We start from the raw sequence: 5054 nt of genomic DNA, 5'->3' as shown, positions 1-5054 counted from the left end.
ATCATGTCTTTTAAGATATGCTGTTTGTGCCAAGGAAGGGCATCCACTGACAAGGTGTTGGACAGTCTCTGTAAATTCATTGCAAAGATGACATTTCATATTGATATTTTCTTTAAGAATCACATTCTGGCGATTGCGAGTGGGAAGTGACTGGTCCTGAGCAGCAAAAAGGAAGCCCTCAGTTTCACATTTGAGACCAGCTGTCTGTTCCACACACTGCATGTAAACACGATGCAATGGCTTCTCAGACAGCTTCTCCACAAAGGACCGACTCTGGGCTGACTTGGTAAAGGACTCCACCTGGTTTACTTCCATCGCTGTAACGTCCAGCAGTACACCATCACCATGAGCAAAATCAACTTCAAATTTCAGATTGTGTCCAACAACCTTGGCACGCTTAAAATAGCTATGGAATTCCTTGCTTTCATCATGAGTCTTGACGTGCATCACCAGAGGATCATCCAATAAATAAATATGTGCAAAAGTACACAATAAAATTCTATCATGAAGAGCCTCCACTTTAATCAAACCCCGACCTCCTGAATTGATTGGCATATATAAACGATTAAGAGAGGAACGAGGGTGGTGTGCTCTTTTATCAGACATGATCCTTCTGGTCATTCGGTCAAGACTCTGGATGTCTTGTTTTGTCCAATCAACGACTCCAAACGAATAGGAGAGGACTGGCACAACAAAAGTATTGGTGGCTTTGACCTTGTTTCGAGCATTTAGTTCTGAGCTCCAGATTTTCTTTAAACGAGTTTTAAATGAAGTTTATCTTGAATCTGGGCATTCTTGAGCTTGTCTCGAACTTGCATTCCAAGATAGGAGTAGGCCTGATCTTCCACAAGATGCTCAATAACTCCACCCCCTTGTAACCTGAACGATCCATCATTAGTTACCTTGCCACATTTCAAATGAAGAGTATTACATTTGTCAAGTCCAAATGTCATGCCAATATCACTAGAAAATGACTTGACAAGGAGAACCTGTTCTTTCAAATTGGTCTCTCCTTTGGCAAGGAGCTCCATGTCATCTATGCAGAGGAGATGAGTAAGAGGTGTTGGGGATCTGTGCTGAGAAGGTGTGGGATGGTAACACTCCTCCTTATTGAGCAGAAAACTCAAAGGATGTAGAGACAGACAAAAAAGCAAAGGACTGAAGGAGTCCCCCTGGAAAATTCCCCTTCTGATTGGAATAGATGGTGGGTGGTTTGGGTTCAACTAGCAGTGTTTCCTGGGAGAAGTCCTATTCACTGTCTGGGCTGTGTGTATAGGGGACGAGGGCCCTAAGGGCTCTGAGCTGATGAGCTTTACAAGCCTGACTGTGCCAGGATCACCCGAGCCCTCTTTGCTGCATTCTATCCTAATCTGTAAAGCATAACAATAGTAATAATGCACATTTATAATGCGCCTTTTCCACGCTCTTAGGTATACTCAAAGTGCTACAGAAATTAATAAAAATATGTACAAAGATGAAGATGAGTGAAATTATGTGAAGTATGCTGAGAAAAGGTGGGTTTTCTGTTTTGCTTTAAAACTATCAAAACTGTCAGAGTCTTTGATGTCACATGGAAGAGCATTCCATAGGACTGGTGCTGTGTAGGAGAAGCTGCGGTGTCCAAAAGATTTCAGTTTGTAGGAGGGTATCACGAGAAGATTAGACAGATGAGAGTTGGAACAGAGACTGCGGGCTGGTACATATGGGTGAAGCAGGTCAGAGAAGTAGGAAGGGGCCAAGCCATGAAGACATTTGCATGTCAAGCAGAGTATCTTGAAATCGATTCTTGCCTTGACTGGAAGCCAATGGAGTTCTTTAAGGACAGGAGTGATGTGGGCACTCTTGGGAGTTCTACTGATAATGCAAGCAGAGGTGTTTTGAATGATCTTCAGTTTATCAATCAGATTGGAGTTAATGCTAAAAAGAACACTATTACAACAGTCGAGCCTGGATGTTACTAGAGCTCGAACAAGGGCTTGAGGAGCCTGAGATGGAAGAAGCATGTTTTGCTCACTTTCTGAACATGGGCATTGAACGTCAAAGTAGAATCAATGTGAATGCCAGGATTCCTCCCAACATCTGATGGACAGATATTCGCATCTGCAACTTTGAGGGTGACAGCATCCACCTTGCTTAGTTGTTGTCTTGTGCCCACAAGGAGGGCTTCGGTTTTCGTGTCGTTCAGCTTGAGCTTATGTGTAGTCATCCACGACTTTATGTCTAGTGTACAGTCAGTGATGAGTTGAAGAGACTCATTCAACTCTGATGGGTGAAACGATTCCAGAATCTGAGTGTCCTCAGCATAAGCATGGTGAGACATATTGTGATCACTGACAATGTTTCCAACATGCCCTGTGTTCAGCACAAACAGAACCGAACCAAGAACTGATCCTTGGGGCACTCCACAGGAGATAGCCACAGCTGGAGAGCGCTCTCTACCCACAAGGACCGATTGATATTGATCTGTCAGATAAGAAGAAATCCACTGAAGGACAAGGTCACTCAGTCCATAATGATGCTTCAATCTAGTCAGGAGTTTAGGGTGGTCAACGGTGTCAATAAAGCCGCGGATAAGTCCAACATGACCAGAGCTGAAATCTTACCCTCATCAGTGGCACGTTGAAGTTTGTCAGTTACCTGGAGCAATGCTGTCTCTGTACTGTAGTACTGCCGCTAGTCAGGCTGGAAAGAATCAAGGAGATCATGATGTTCTTTGAGACAGGAGTGAACTGCTTTCTCAATGATTTTGGATATGAAAGACAAGTTTGAGACAGGCCGAAAGTTTTTCAGGTCTTGAGGATATAGGCCAGACTTTTTCAAAAGTGGTCCGACCACTGCACCCTTGAAACTGTTTGGGAACGCACCATTCTGAAGACTTGTATTGACAATCTTAGTGATGAGTGAAATCAGCAGGTCCAGGTTCAGAAGTTTGTTTGGAATGGGATCAGAGTGACAGGAAGTAGGTTTTGACGAACGAATGAGTTGTTCAATATCCCTGGGACTAAATGTTCTGAAATGTGACAGGGGGTTGCCTGTAAACCTTGGTTCACTGAAATCACCACCACAGGTAAGGCCATGACAACTAAATGTTCTGAAATGTGACAGGGGGTTGCCTGTAAACCTTGGTTCACTGAAATCACCATCACAGGCAAGGCCGTGACGACTAAATGTTCTGAAATGTGACAGGGGGTTGCCTGTAAACCTTGGTTCACTGAAATCACCATTACAGGCAAGGCCGTGACGACTAAATGTTCTGAAATGTGACAGGGGGTTGCCTGTAAACATTGGTTCACTGAAATCACCATCACAGTCAAGGCCGTGACGACTAAATGTTCTGAAATGTGACAGGGGGTTACCTGTAAACCTTGGTTCACTGAAATCACCATCACAGTCAAGGCCGTGACGACTAAATGTTCTGAAATGTGACAGGGGGTTGCCTGTAAACCTTGGTTCACTGAAATCACCATCACAGGCAAGGCCGTGACGACTAAATGTTCTGAAATGTGACAGGGGGTTGCCTGTAAACCTTGGTTCACTGAAATCACCATCACAGGCAAGGCCGTGACGACTAAATGTTCTGAAATGTGACAGGGGGTTCCCTGTAAACCTTGGTTCACTGAAATCACCATCACAGGCAAGGCCGTGACAACTAAATGTTCTGAAATGTGACAGGGGGTTGCCTGTAAACCTTGGTTCACTGAAATCACCATCACAGGCAAGGCCGTGACGACTAAATGTTCTGAAATGTGACAGGGGGTTACCTGTAAACCTTGGTTCACTGAAATCACCATCACAGGCAAGGCCATGACGACTAAATGTTCTGAAATGTGACAGGGGGTTGCCTGTAAACCTTGGTTCACTGAAATCACCATCACAGGCAAGGCCGTGACGACTAAATGTTCTGAAATGTGACAGGGGGTTACCTGTAAACATTGGTTCACTGAAATCACCATCACAGGCAAGGCCGTGATGAATTTTCTCAATTTTTGAGATAAAGAAGGAGTTGAACGAGTTTGCCAGTTCCTTCTGTTCCTCTGCTGGAGAGTGAGTATCTCGGTCTTGCCCTTTCCAAGCAGTTTGCCTATGAACTGATACCCATGCTGTCGGTTATGCTCTGGAGACAATAGTTCCTTTTAGCTGAAATAATCAGCCGCCTGTTATGATTGCAACACTGCCAATATATTTTCCGATGTATTTCTAGCTGAGTACTGCGCTAGTAGTAGTGATAGTTTCACAATTTTAAAACAAATTGTTAGGATGTGTTTGAGGTGACTCAAAAGAAATCCATTGGTGACTATATAGAGCGTCGATGGTTGCACGAAATAAACCTCTGCTGTCACAGATTGTATATAGTGGTCCTGTCCAGGCTGCTTGTCACTGCCCAAAGTGACTGCAATTGGCAACTCAGCATCGTTATCAACAATAAAGAACTCTGCTTTTCACCTGATATTGTGTTTCGACAGCCGATGACACAGCTAGAGTATGTTGAATGTGTGGGGAATGGTTTTCCAATGCGTGTAATGTGATGCCCATGGAAGCCAAAACCATACTGACCTTGAGGTATCTTAGTGGTACCATTTTTGGTGAATTTGTTTGAATGTGACTCTTGAAAACCTGTTACTCTTAATCTTGATCGTTAGATTGAATTGAAGTGTGTGGTTTAAGAAACCTGTATCAGTGTTTCTTTTGTGATTCAGTATATATTTACTTACCAACCTGCATGGTTATTCTCTAATTACTGGTCATTTTTCCCTTCAGCTTGATATCATGTGGGGAGCTCACCGTTTTGTGTATACATTCTTGTATTCCAAGTCGTAAATTTGGTAAAAGTAGACCAGCTATCACATGATGATCAAACTGAACTGGGTACATCAGTCCTCTTTGAGGAACAATACAAGGAAGAGAGCATCAACCTGCATAATGGTGCACAGGAGCTGGTGCACAGGCGATATCATCAACAATGGTTTTCAGTTGTGATTGAGTAGCTTCATTGTTAAAGATATGATGTTTGGTTTATGTGCCCATAACTACATAGCAAAAACATGACACACATC

The sequence above is a fragment of the Haliotis asinina genome, chromosome 8, assembly GCF_037392515.1.
Source record: "Haliotis asinina isolate JCU_RB_2024 chromosome 8, JCU_Hal_asi_v2, whole genome shotgun sequence".
In the NCBI taxonomy this organism is placed as follows: Eukaryota; Metazoa; Mollusca; class Gastropoda; order Lepetellida; family Haliotidae; genus Haliotis; species Haliotis asinina.
This window is presented reverse-complemented; position numbering follows the sequence as displayed.